This window comes from Hylobates moloch, unplaced genomic scaffold, assembly GCF_009828535.3.
Source record: "Hylobates moloch isolate HMO894 unplaced genomic scaffold, HMol_V3 SCAFFOLD_1, whole genome shotgun sequence".
Taxonomy (NCBI): Eukaryota; Metazoa; Chordata; class Mammalia; order Primates; family Hylobatidae; genus Hylobates; species Hylobates moloch.
In genome coordinates, this window is record NW_026652276.1 from 67,291,141 (window position 1) to 67,306,013 (window position 14,873).

A 14,873-nucleotide genomic window follows, 5' to 3' on the forward strand; every position below is an offset into this window, starting at 1 on the left:
CGTCTACAGTAAGTCAGATAGTGGGGGCAAAGCAGAGGCTCCTTACATCTGTGCCTTTCAAGTTACAAAAAAAGGATTTTTTTTAATGTTGTTCAAAGTCTGGGTGATTATCTTAACGTTGCATGTGTTAAGACATAAGCTATACAGGCCAGTTACAACTGGCTATCTTATTTCCTTTTGCTTGAAATGACAATGCCAGTTTGTCTTCCAGTTTTTGAGGGTATTTTATTTAATGGCAAAAACCGCAATTACTTTTGTACCTGATCTTTTGTGAGTAACTGCTGAAATAAGAACCCAAATATCTCTATACAAATAGGAAAACCTGAAGCCATACTTTAAAAATAAACATTTCTCTGAAAGAAACAATTTGCAGAAATTTATCTCTACCAAGAAGATGTGGTCCTTTACATTATCCCACAGAGACATTTGTCCTTTGAATTGCTGCTCCATTTTTGTAGTCCCTATTTTACATTTGTATGGCTGAATATACTATTTGGGTCCTTTTTCCGTTAAGGAACAGCCTGTATATAAAACATAATTTTGTTGCCAGCTTTGAAATGAGTTTCTAGTTTCTGATACAACAGTGTTTTAAACATATTAAACATTTAAACATGTTTCAAGCAATCTTGAAAATGTCGGGAAATTCAAAGTTAAGTGCAACCCTTTTTTCCAACATTCTGCACAATAGGGACATCTCCCAATACCTATATGACCTGGTAATGGAAGCTCAGCACTGAGATAACGTAGAGAAAAGTGTCTTTCTCTTTGAATATTGTGCCTTTTCTTAATGCAGTTGGTAACTGAGCTTTCTGCCAGGTTCTTACTCATTCTCACCTTGACCACGCCATTATTTACATAATGATTCTGAGCAGTCATTTCTGAGTTTTGTAGACTGAGTATGTGAGTTTACCTTTCCAAACTACAACAATTTAGGTGGTTTCTTTGCTCTTATGTTGTCATTCTGGTCTTCATATTTTTCCTTTCTTCTTTTGTCACCTATAGATTAGCCTTACATATTAAAGAAGTCCTTATGAATTTTAGTCTTGGCTCCTGACAGGACCTTCTGCTTTCGAAAACTCTCTTTAGTAGACTGCCAAGCCATCTCCATGAGGTATCCGGACATCTTACATTTTAGAATGAAATAAGTATGAGGACAGAAACAACTAATTGTCTGCCAATATTCCTTCTATTCTTTTTTCTTATTGGTAGATGCTCCAATTCCTAAGCATATGGTGAAATAAAGGACATATTTCCTAGCCCCCCGATAGCTATGGTCATATGACTAAGTTCTAAACCATGAAATGTAAATAAAAGTTTCCTGTGAGATTTCTGAAAAATTTCCTTAAAGGGAGGCTATTGCTTATCTCCTTTTTCTCGTCTTGCTGTCTGATCAGCCGATGTGATGGCTAGAACTTACTTGAACAGTTATTTTTAAAACCATGAGGGAGAAGCCACATGTTGAGGATGGCAGACCAACAAAATATAAGGACCCTTGGTTCCAGACAATCATGGTTCTGGATTGCCTATGTTTTTTGTGAAAGAAGTAAACTTCTGAATCATTTAAGCCATTGTTATTTTGAGTGTTCTGTCATTCCATTGTTATTTTGAGTTTTCTATCATTAACAGCTGAACCTAATCCTAACTGATACATATATCTTTAAAAGTCAAGCTTTTTCCAAATAAGCACATAGACTGGGTCCCATGGGTTTTATTGTGCAGCATTGACATAAAAACTGTTAATCTCCACTTTAAAAATTTTGATGCTCAAATTCAGCATTGACATTTCACCTGTTATGTATGACTCCACCTCTGTCATTTTTCTACTTTCACCAAGGTTTCATTGCCCAACTTCCATCCTTGAAATTGTTAATACCTCTAATAGGTGGTAATATGCCAGGAGTTACAGGAGGCTACAGGATAAACATCTTCCCGGAGCATCGAGAATTTGGAGGGAGAACCTTAAGTTTTATATCGAAAAACATGTAATGGGAGGCAAAATTTATGTACATTTTTGAAATATTAAGAAAATGTTTTTAAAAATTCTATGCAATTGAAATACAAGAGGCTATTAATTTAGATCCCACATGGTAATAAGTTCACTCTTTTCTGCCTCTCTTTTTCCCTAAGGATACTAGATGGAGACTTGAGAAAGGACTGCTTACTTGGTAAGAGCTAAGATATTCCTGGAAGCAGAGTAAATAAAGCTCATGGCCCACCAGCTAGAAAGGTAAGAGATTTTAAGCTTTTAACATAAAAGTATTCTTTTCATTTTGTGATTACCTTTCAGATATTACCGAATTTAGTAGATGTTTCCAGACAGTTGTCTTCAGAATGCTAATGTCCTACCATATTGATAGTGTTTAGTGAAAAAAGGATTCTGAGATTCAGCAAATTTCGAAATGTCTTTTGGAGATAGAATGAATGTCAGCATATAAAAGCACAATGAAGACTTAGGTTAAATATTTAATTTTGTTTAACATAGAGTTTCCTAAATTTATCTGACTAGGGACCCCTCTTTAGCAAAGGGTTCCGATATAAAGGTTTCAGTTCTTGTAAGAATAATAATAGAAATTAATCTGAGGTATTTTCTATCTTTCGAAAATATTTTGGGCAAAAAGTTTACCCACTCTAAGGCTGTACAAGCTAATGAAAATGTCAAATTTATTTGCTTTCTAATTGAATGATACCAACTAAGTTTATTACCGCAGTTGTCTCATGCTGATCAGAAACATTAATTGGAAGTTATACAGTCCCTCATACATATCTTTATTGAATATCTACTATGTGCCAGCCACAGAATGGTGATATTAGAGTATAAAGTAAATTTTTTTTTTTTTTTAATCTCAAGCCATTTGCAGTTTGGGGATGTAGCTTCTAAATATGGAAGGAAAATACCAATTTAATAAATGTAGTCTGGCGTACAAAATTTTTCAAAACATAGTGATAGACTTTGTTAGATATATCAAAATACACAAGCAGATTGGCTTTTTTGTCACACCTGGATCTGGAGGTTCACATCAAAAGAGAAACTATGCGTAAAAGTATAGTTATTCTAATTTTGACAAAAATTCGGAGAATAATTTAAATCTGTCAATACATTTATATATTTGAAAAGCAAAAAATTTTAAAGCAAGTATAAAGCAGAATGGGTGATAACACTTGATAATTTTTTCTTACTCTCTGATACCTGCATTAAATAATTTTAAGCTGCTTGACTAACTTAAATGATCAAGTTTACTAGAAGCAGTCATCATAAAATATAAGCTCCATGAGGTCAGGAACTGTGTCTGTGTCATCGTACCCTGAAGTCTAGCACATTCCTACCCTATTGCATGTGCTCAATAATGTTTATTGACTGAATGATGGGGTAAATGAGAGATCCAAATTTGAGGGTAGGGGAGTAATAGATGGAAGATGCTCGGAAGTTAGTGATGTTGACTAAGAAAGGGATGGATGAATGGCAAATGGATGATATAAGGGAGGGAATTGATTAAAAGCCTGCATAGCTAGAGCCGGAGATTAAGGGGAAGCCTAAGACTGGTTAGGAGGGAGTGGTCAGTCCATGCGAGGGTCTAGAAACAATGTTAAGCATTTGAGACTATCCTGTGAGCTATTTTTTTTCATAACTGATCCATGACTCTGATTTTGATAGTACTGCTTTAGTTCAGATCATTATTCTCCCTTGAACTTAGCAGTAGCTTGTGCCAGTTTTCTTTCTGTTTTTGTTGTTGTTTAGATTTACCTCTTATTTTTGTTATTTTTTGCCAGTTTTCTTATGCATAGTGTACTGCCCTCTTTAATCCATCCTCTACACTTTTATTAGTGATCTTGCAAAAATCCTCCTCTTGATTTAGTTCACCTACTTAAAATGTTTCAATTTCTTACAACAGAGTTAGACAAACTTTTTCTTTAATGGGGGAGTGGGAGACTGGGAGACTGATCATACATATTTTAGGCCTTGTGGGAACCACATATGATCTCTGTTGCATAGTCTTCTTTGTATCTCCACCCCCACCTTTAACAATTTTAAAGTGTGAAAAACTCAGCACTTTGACCCAGGGCCCTAGCTTATATAACCTTGGGGCAGTGGGAAGGGAAGGAAGAATGGTGGAAGGGCAGGTAACGGTGGAATCCAAACATTTTACCATGTTATTAAAGGCCTTTCAAGATTTGGATATCTCTCTGGTCTTACCTTCTTAATCTTCTATCCTGTTGATGAGAAGAGTGAAACTCTATAAAATATTTGAAGAGATTTATTTGGAGCCAAATATGAGTGGCCAGTGGCTAATGACACAGCCTAGGAGACCCTGAGAACATGTGCCCAAGATGGTTGGGCTACAGCTTGGTTTTATACATTTTAGGGAGACATAAGACATCAGTCAATACATTTAAAATGTGCAATGATTGGGTCCAGAAAGGTGGGACAAGTGGAAGTTTGGGGGGTGGGGTGCTGTGCTCCAGTTCATAGGATTCAAAGATTTTCTGACTGGCAGTTGGTTGAAAGAGTTACTAGCTGAAGACCTGGAATCAATAGAAAGGAATGTCTGGGTTAAGATAAGAGGTTGTAGAGAATAAGGTTTTATCATGCAAGAGAATAGATTGTAAATGTTTCTTATCAGACTTAAAGAGTCTGTTCTATCAATCTTAAGGTCTCTGTGTTGACATTAATGTTGGTCAGCTGTGCCTGAATTTCAAAGGGAGGAGGGTATAATGAGGCATGTGGGACCTCCACTTCCCATCATGGCCTTAACTAGTTTTTCGGGTTAACTTTGGAATGCCCTGGGCCAAGGGAAGGGTCTGTTGGTTGGGGGGCTTAGAATTTTATTTTTGGTTTACAGTCCCACACTTCAGCTATCAGAGGTTCTCAGAGCCTCCTCAGTGGACTGTGCTTTATTGTGCCTCAACATGCTGTCTCCTCTTTATGAAATATCCCAGAATGGCTGATGCCTCTTGCTTTGAGAAAACTCAACTCAGGCATTACTTCCTTTAGTAGCATTTCAGGGCCCTCTCCAGGATTGGCTAGGTATTTAGGGAATAGAAACTCAATCAGATAAATTCAAGTAAAAAGAGGGGGTGGGACTCATACTAATGGTACTGGAGACTCTCAGATCCAGTCACAAAACATAGTTGGGCATCACAGAAAACTATTTTCCTTCATGATTTCTCACCTCTGTATTTCTGTGCCTACTCCATTCTGGCTTTTATTAGTTTTTTTTTTTTTTTTTTTTTAATCAGTAAGAACATGACAGAAAATGTCTACTGGTCCTAAAATACGATTTTGAATCTCTGATGCTCACCTCTGTGTGACTGATTTTTTCTTTCTACAGATTTCCTGAAGAGGTAGTCTGATTGGCTTAACTTGGTCAGTATCTCCCCTAGTTTACCTGAGGCAGGTGTGTCAGGATCATGGATATATAGGATTGCCCTTTTCTGCACTGTTGGCAGATCAAGCTCTCTAAAAGGGGGATATGAATGCTTTGGATTTATGTTCCCATAGCATGTCTTTATTATTATATGTATCACTGAATTACTATTTTCACTTTTTCTCTTCCTTACTAGTCTGATTTTAAGGGCAGGGACTGTGTCTTTTTCTTTTTAAAAAAAGTTTATGTATTTTCATAAAAACCATGGTAACATCAAGCAACTTTTATTCTTAATATGGTATTAGATACAAAATAGGCAGTGAAATAAATGTTTTCCAAATAAATTTTATAAAGTAAATTATTTGTATTGGAAATGCTCAGAGTGCTATGTATTATCTATAACATTTAATATTACCTGTATTTTAGAAACTTGTTTAGAAATTTGAGTACATGCTTAAAGGTTAAGAGTTTGCAACATTTATAGTTCTGTAACCAGCTAAATAGAAGATCAAATTCATATTTTAGAATCCGGATATTTCTAACGTTAGTCACCAGAAATGTGTTTGCTCCCTCCCATTTTTGTAGACTGATTTAACAGCACTATTTTCTATGGAATTGCTTTCCTCATTTGTTTTTGATAGGGATGTAGGAAAATAAAATATTTTATCGTGTGAATCACTTCAGTGATAGAATTAAAAATGACATGGGAATATTGATACTACAGCCTAAAGCATCTTCCTTTTCCTCAACAGACTTAACCTACATGTCATATTTTAAAAAGGGAACAAGGAGCTAACAGAATAAATGATTATATAATATCACCCTTTGAGTCTTCAGATTTGTGAATTATTCTACTGTAGTATAATTTTATTTGCTCTTAGCCTTGCAGTGCAGAATGTAGTTTTTCTATTTGGTATATACCATAGCATGAAAATTATAAACAAAAAGCAAGCATAGTTCTTAGAGAATAAATATATCTTGTAGTGTTTTTTTTCATGACTACTGCTACAAACTACATCTATGCTAATTATATAATGGTTATACAGTACTCCCCCCTTATCTGTGGAGGATAAGTTTCAAGAGCCCCAGTGGATGCCTGAGACTGTAGATAGTACTGAGCCCTATACATGCTATTTTTTTTCCTATGTAATAATGAGCAGGTAGCATATATGGCCTGGATGTGCTTGACAAAGTGACAATTCACATCTCGTGTGGGATGGAGCAAGAAGATGTGATTTCATCACTCTATTTAAAACAGTACACAGTTTAAAACCTATGAACTGTTTGTTTCTGGAGTTTTCCATTTAATATTTTTGGGCAGCTGTTGACTGTGAGTAACTGAAACCATGGAAAGTGAAGCTGCAGATAAGTGGAGGACTGCTGTATAATGAATTATTACAGTGCATATTATTTACATACAACTTAAACTCCTTCTATAAGTTTTTCCTTTATTTTTTACTTCAAAACTCTTTAAGGGTTCTACAATAAGACATTCTCTTACAAAATCACAATATGTCCATGAAAGTCAGGAAGTTAACATTGATATATTGCTACTATCTAATCTGCAGGTTACATTTAAGTTTTTTCAGTTGTTCTGATAATGTACTTTATAGGAAAGGGATTCCGTCTAGAATCTCAGGTTGCAATTATTTGTTATGTCGCATTGGTCTTTTAAAATCGGAAACAGTTCCTTAATGTTTCCTTGACTATAATGATTTTGGTGCTTTTGGAGATTATTATGCCAGTGAATTTATAGAGTTTACCTCAATTTGGGGTTATATAATACTCTTCATTATTAGATGCAGGTTCTTTATCTTTGGCATGACTATTATAGAAGTGATGCTGTTACATTCTTATTACATTCTATCAGTGGCATATGATTTTATTTTCCTTATTTCTAGTGAGGTTAAGTCACGTCACTTAATTAAGATGATGTTTGCCAGGCTTTTGTGCTGTAAATTACTTTTGCCCTTAGTAATTAAGCTGTATAGGGAGATATAATACTTTGAGATGATATAAATATCCTGTTTCTTATCAAACATTCAGTTTATTCCTTTATATCAGTATGGGTTCATAGAACCCTCTTTATTCACGATGTGATCCATTACTATCATTATTTATTTTGATCATCGAATTATCCCAGATTTAAGTCCTTTCTTACTTTCCAGCCAAATCTGGCAGCAGTACAGGATGGGTCTTGAATATCTTGTGCCAGAAAGTAAGGAAGGACTTACTTCTTTATTTCCACTGCAAGACCCATCCTGTACTGCTGAATTAGAATCAGCCAATTCTTCAAGGAGCTGAGGTCCCTTTTGGTGGAGAATGGTATTTACACACTGTATTAGGCCATTCTTGCATTGCTATAAAGAAATACCTGAGACTGGGTAATTTATTAAAAAAAGAGGTTTAATTGGCTCCCGGTTCCACAGGCTGTACAAGCATGGCACTGGCATCTGCTCAGCTTCTCGGGAAGCCTCAGGGAGCATTTACTCATGGCAGAAGGCAAAGCAGGAGCAGGCACATAACATGGTGAGAGCAGGAGCAGGAAGAGAGTTGCAGGGGGCACACAATTTAAAAAAATCAGATCTCCTGAGTATTCATTCACTATTGAGAGGACAGCACTGAGCCATGAGGGATCTGCCCCAACACCTCTCACCAGGCCCTGCCTCCAACATTGAAGATTACAATTCAACGTGAGATTTGGCGGGGACATCTGTTCAACCTATATCACACACCAGAGTCTGGATGCTAAGTGTGCTTATTGGGGTTTCAGTGTTCCAGGCCCTGTCAGTGGACACAGCTAGGGACATACATGACCACATATGCATGCATATACAAATTGACATCTATATTTCTGTATCTTTATGTTGAGAGCCATAAATTACCACCAGTATCTTCAAATGTCATCTAATACCAAGGTTCATTCTATATTTATAATTCCCTTCAACTGTAGTATGAATTCACTCTTACCTAGCACATCCTTGATATATTTACTTATTTGATCAATATCCACGTATTTACATAATGAATTGCCTGGTGCCATCAGGCACTCTCCTTTCCTCTCCATCAAGTAGATGTCTTCCTGTTTGGGTCCTGACACCCTATGCTGGACTAGTGCCACTCCTATCCTTTACGTCATGTGGATGCCTCCTTAGCCCACTTGGGCATTGACAGCTCACATCAGGCTGCCTTCCCTTCTTTTCTTATCCATCCGAGACTCCAACATTAAATGCAGGGCTGACCACCTCCTTCCCAGCCCAACCCTCAACTCATCTATCTCCCAGTGGACATCTTTCTCACTCTGCTTAGACTCAGACGCTGCAGTGGGCTGCCCTCAGGTAGCCTGTCTGAGCTACCTCCTGTGCAGACACTCTGTATTTGTTTTCTCTGGTGGCTTAACTTTTATGTGAATTTTAAGCTGGAAGATGCATTTTGCCAGTTAATTTCTCACATTTTCTTCTGTTCATCTTTTCTTAAAATGTTTTTCTTTATTATTCTCTTTTCTTATTGGCATTTTATAATACATGATTCCATTTGATAATGAGCCTAATAACTCTAGAAATTCTAAAAGCCTCTCTGTACTATTAAAACTGGTTTACATAAAATTTCTGTATAGTTGTTAGTTGTAAAATAGCAGGAGAAATATTTTTGTCCCATTTTTGACCTTGAATAAATCATTTTACCCTTTCAGACCTCAGTCTCATTTGCAAAATGAATAGTTAGGACTATATTAGGAACCTAACAACGAGGTGCCCGATCAGAAATCCATGTCATAAGAAAAAGCCTATATTCTATATTCAAGTGAGAGAATTTTAACTTACATTTTATTTTTTAAAAATGGGCAAAGAGGTGCAGTGCCTCATGCCTGTAATCCTAGCACTTTGAGAGGCTGAGGCAGGAGGATGGCTTGAGCCTAGGAGTTCGAGATCAGCCTGGGAAACATAGGGAGATCCTGTCTCTACAAAAACTGTAAAAATTAGCTGGAGATGGTGGTGTACACCTGTGGTTCCAGCTATTTGCAAGGCTGAAGTGGGAGGATTGCTCCAGCCTGAGAAGTGGAGCCTGTAGTGAACCATGATCATGCCACTGCACTCCAGCCTGGGTGACAGAGCAAGACCTCATCTTGAAAAAAAGGCGGGGGCTGGGCAGAGGAGGCATTTTACATAGAACTACAGATGACCATTATATATATGAAAAAGTTCAACTTCATTAGTGTGTCAAGATATGCAACTTAAAAATTAGTTTTTTTACTAATATGACAAAAATGTTAAAAAATGATATCCACTGTTGGTGTTGGTGTTGAGAAACGAGGTCTTTCTCTGCTGGTAAAGTAGAAATCAATACTGTATATTTGGAGAGCAGTTTAGCAATATAAATCGAAAGCCTTAAAATATGCCTTTACTTTGATATAGCAGTTTCACTTCTAGAAGTTCATCCTGTGGAAATTATTACAGATATTGCACAAAGATTTGTCCCAAAGATATTCATTGATGGTAAAAGCCCATTGACAATTATATGATGGAGTACTATATAGCCATTAAAGATGACATCTATTTAATGACATTACTATTTAATTATATGGCAGAATTTAGATAATTGCATTTTAGAGAAAGTTATAATACTATTTATATATTTTTTCTTCTTTTTTTCATTGTCATAGAGTCATGTTTTTATAATTTATAAAGTTATGTATCACCATACATTGACAAGACTAGACTATGTACTCTGGAATGTTAACAGTAGTTACCTCTGAACAGTAGTATTCAAGGTAACTTTTCTTTTCTTTTTGCTTTTCTGTATTATTCCTGGAGCAGATTTACAGTTCCTTATAATGCCTTAGTTCATTAGGTGTAGTTTAGTTTACATTATCAGGATATAATAAGTGATCTCCTTCTGAACGCCAGGCGTGGTAGCATTGCCTGTAATCCCAGCTACTTAGGAAGCTGAGGCAGGAAGATCACTTGAGCCCAGGATTTCAAGGCTGCAGTGAGCTATGATCATGCCACTGCACTCCAGCCTGTGTGACAGAGCAAAACTCTGTCTCTTAAAACACACACACACATACACGCACACTCTCTCTCTCTCTCTCTTTCTCTCTCTCTCTTGCTCTCGCTCTCTGTTTCTCTCTCTGCAGTTTTAGGGTTTTTTAGAATTATGTAAGATCTCACACACAAACACACACACACATACTCTCTCTCTCTTTCTGCAGCTTTAGGGTTTTTTAGAATTATGTAAGATTGATCATTTATACAGGATACCTAATAGCAGAAATTGCTATATGTTGTCACAAACAAAATTGAAAGTAGAACTTAAACAAGTGTGGAGTTCTAAAATAACATGCTTTATAGCAATAAAATAGAGAAAATATGAGGAACATATACATGTTTGTATGTGGAACTATCTTAGAAAACTGGAAAGAGGGCCAGGCACAATGGCTCAGGCCTGTAATCCCAGCACTTTGGGAGGCCAAGGCGTGGATCACCTGAGTTCAGGAGTTCAAGACCAACCTGGCCAACATGGTGAAACCCCATCTCTACTAAAAATACAAAAATTAGCCAGGCGTGGTGGTGCGTGCCTGTAATCCCAGCTACTCTGGAGGCTTGAACCTGGCAGGCGGAGGTTGCAATGAGCTGAGGCGCAACATTGCACTCCATCCTGGGCAACAAGAGCGAGAGTCTGTCTCAAAAAAAAAAAGAAAACTGGAAAGAGGAAGCCTTCACTTTTGTACTGATCTAAGTTCTGCAGCAGAACATCAAGCAAGTGTTCTCAGTTCATAGGATCCTCTTATGCCTATATTAAAATAACTGCCTGTTACCTCAATATATTTTATAGGTTTTTTTCTTTTCTTTTTTAGAATTTTCAGGGATTTGCTCTTCCCTATTTTTCTGTTCTATCTCTTTCTCTAATCTTGGGAGCAATTGTTAGTGCTCTTTACCCCAGAGCTGTTTTTGGTCATATTTCTCATTTGAAGTTTGAGACAACAGTTTGTGTGGAGGAATATTTATTTTTTTCTGAAGTAACACATGTAGATAGCATACATGTTAAGATTTTTGTAGATTCACATATGAAAAATATATTTACAGGGATCAGGCACGGTGGCTCACATCTGTAATCCCAGTACTTTGGGAGGCCAAGGTGGGCGGATCACAAGGTCAGCAGATGGAGACCTTCCTGGCTAACATGGTGAAACCCTGTGTCTACTAAAAATACAAACAAATTAGCCAGGCATGGTGGCGGGCTCCTGTAGTCCCAGCTACTTGGGAGGCTGAGGCAGGAGAATGGCGTGAACCTGGGAGGTGGAGCTTATAATGAGCCGAGATTGTGCCACTGCACTCCAGCCTGGGCGACAGAGCGAGACTCCGTCTCAAAAAAGAGAAAAAAAAAAAAAAAAGAAAAATATGTTTATAGTTTTATATTGATTCTACCAGAACCACATACCTAGGTGAAATTTTTAAGTGTTGAAAATAAAGCTTCATGTTGTATTTAATTTGGATAAAGTGCCGGGGGCACTTTATTAAGCCCCTGCACAATAGGAGACAGAGAGAAAGTTGCCATTTCAAACCTGGAAATTATGCTGAGTTTTTATAGAATGTGAAATGAAGAATCCAGCCCATGGTGGGATAGGAGGAGGGGAAAAAACTAGAGTGAGTTTCACTGACTTAAGTAATTAACAGATACCATTTATGAATGGTCAAATGGTCATTAGCCCTGGTCTTTGACTTCACACAGCTATGGCAGGAAGGTTATTTCACAAACCTTGAAGTTCATATTTTAAGAATATTTGTGTATATATGTGCACACATATATACATATATACACACACACACATATATACACATATATGTGTGTGTGTGTGTGTGTGTGTGTGTGTGTGTGTGTGTGTATATATATATATATATATTTTTTTTTTTTTTCCTGGGGTAGGGTCTTGCTCTATCCCCCAGGCTGGAGTGTATTGGCAAGAGCATGGTTCAATGCAGCCTCAAAATCCTAGGCTCAAGGGATTCTCCTGCCTCAGCCTCCTGAGTAGCTAGGACTACAGGCACATACCACCATGCCTGGCTAATTTTTAAGTTGCTTTTTTTTTGTATAGAGACAGAGCCTTATGTTCCCCAGGTTGGTCTCGAACTCCTGGCCTCTGATCCTTCTGCCTTGGCACCCCAAAGTGCTATCATTACAGGTGTGAGCCATTGCACCTTGGGCAGGATTTATATATTTTTCAAACAGTTCAAGATATCCTTTTAAAAACAGCTTTTTGAGGTATAATTGACTTATAATAAATTATACATATTCAAAGTATACAGCTTGATATGTTTTGACTTACATGTATACACCCATAAAACCATCACCATGATCAAGATGATAAATTTGTCACCCTTAAAAGTTTTCTCATGCCCCTTTGTAATCCTTCCCTCCCACTCCTTCTACTCCTGTCCCTCAGCAACCAGTGATCTGCTTTCTGTCGCTGTGGTTTTCATTTTCTAGAATTTTATATAAATGGAATCATACAATATGATTTCTTTGTCTGCTTTCACTTGGCATAATTATTTTGAGATTCATCCGTTGTTGTAGTATCCATAGTTTTCAAGAAAATCTCTTTATTCGCTTAAGAATGCCATTGTCACTTTGAACCAAGTTATTAGTAAAAGAAGAGCAAATCCACGATGCAGTCTGATTTGGGACTTTTAATCTTTGGCATTTTCGCCTAGCTGATTTTTTTTTTTAAACTCACAAGGCATTTTAAACATTCCAGAATGAAGACACTTTTTCTCATATGTGTCTGTGCAGTGACTGCTTCATAGTTACCTCTATGAAATTAAAGATTATTTGTTACTTAAATTTATTCCTGATTTCCTGATGTATTTTGTTATTTTTTTCTCAAAGAGGGAGTTATATTATTTTGCTTTTTACACACATTGGTATGGCACTTTAATTTTAGCTTAACTTTTTGGGTATTTTGCTTCAACTTTCATTTTACTTTATGTTTATGAGTGAGTATATTTTCATGAGATATGTTCATATAAGATATGTTCATATGTTCACATAAGATATGTTCATCTTAAGTATATTTCAGCAATTTACTTAAGATGTCTTCACCAGTATTGAAGAATTGGAATGGAAGTATTTACAATTTGCTGAGAAGTGGGAAAGTCATGTTTTAGATTCTTCATAATATTTGAACTTTAGGTTGCCCAAATTTACTGGTCTGTCTCTTTAATAAAAATCATCTGTTTACACTTTTCCTGATTAAAGGGGTGGTGGTATTTAATGTAATCTATTTCTTTCTTTCTTTTTTTTTTTTGAGATGGAGTCTCACTCTGTTGCCCAGGCTGCAGCACACTGGCGCAATCTTGGCTCACTGCAACCTCCACCTCCCCGGGTTTAAGCAATTCTCCTGCCTCAGCCTCCCGAGTAGCTGGGATTTACAGGCATGAACCACCACACTCGACTAATTTTTGTATTGTTAGTAGAGATGGGGTTTCACCATGTTGGCCAGACTGGTCTTGAACTCCTGACCTCAGGTGATTCGCCCGCCTCAGCCTCCCAAAGTGCTGGCATTAGAGGCGTGAGCCACCGTGCCTGGCTGTCTATTTCTTTAAAACCTTGGAGCATAGAGGTTGGTAGCCTCTCCAAGATGCGTGAAGTAAATATGGACTTACACATTTTACAAATTACAGTTTTTTTAATTTTTTAAAGTGTATCCAACTGATATAATTTCTTTTAACAATTTAACAATCACTCTGTGCCTGCTGTTAGCAAGTAAGATACTGTGCAGATACAACGATGAATAGAGACAGCCTTATAATTTTATTAACAGTAGAAATAATAGAACTGCAGCTGCCATTTTATCCAGTACTCATGTGCCGAGCATTGTGCTATATACTTTACATATACTATTTTAAAATGCTTACAACAACTGTGAGGTAGGTGATACTACCCTTTTATTACAGTTGGTGAAACTGAAGTGCAAAGTTGTTTAGAACCTTGAACAATATTGTATAACTTACCAGTGACAAAACCAGGTTTTGGAGCCAATTCTGACTCAAAAGCTCATATTCCTTTGGCTATGTTTCTTCAAGAAGTAGTAGGCAGTAGGGGTGGGAGAAGCATACAGATTATATAATAGATGACATTACAGAACATAATGTGGATGCTGTAAGCAAAGCATAAACAACATAGCTTGTGGAAGAAATTTTCAATCTGGATTATGGGGAAGGTATCACAAAGGAAGTGTTATTTGAAGTGGGCCTTGACAGTGTAATATCAAAGAAGGCAAACATTCATTTGGGAGGGTATATTTTAGGGAGAGCTAAAATAATATGCAAACTGAGGGTGATTTTCAGAGGATGGCAGGCAGTCTGATACTGTTAAATGGGCCATGGTGTATTGGAAGTAGCATTTAGAAGGAGGTCAGATTAGATATAAATGATAGCTAAATTTGTATCTCTCAAAGTATACCTAAAAGGTTGAGTCTGTAGGATTTACTAAGTGGATAATCAGATTTGTATG

General features: G+C 36.9%; 1 protein-coding gene across 2 annotated transcripts in view; it reads left to right on the top strand.

Moving 5' to 3' along the window:
* ATF2 (activating transcription factor 2) overlaps window positions 1-14,873 on the top strand; it is a 95,152-nt gene that overhangs the window by 14,850 nt on the left and 65,429 nt on the right. For both annotated transcript variants that reach the window (XR_009214183.1, XM_032755323.2), the window contains exon 2: window positions 2,128-2,227. The gene's annotated coding sequence lies outside the window, so the exon portion shown is untranslated. The remainder of the gene's footprint in view (window positions 1-2,127; window positions 2,228-14,873) is intronic.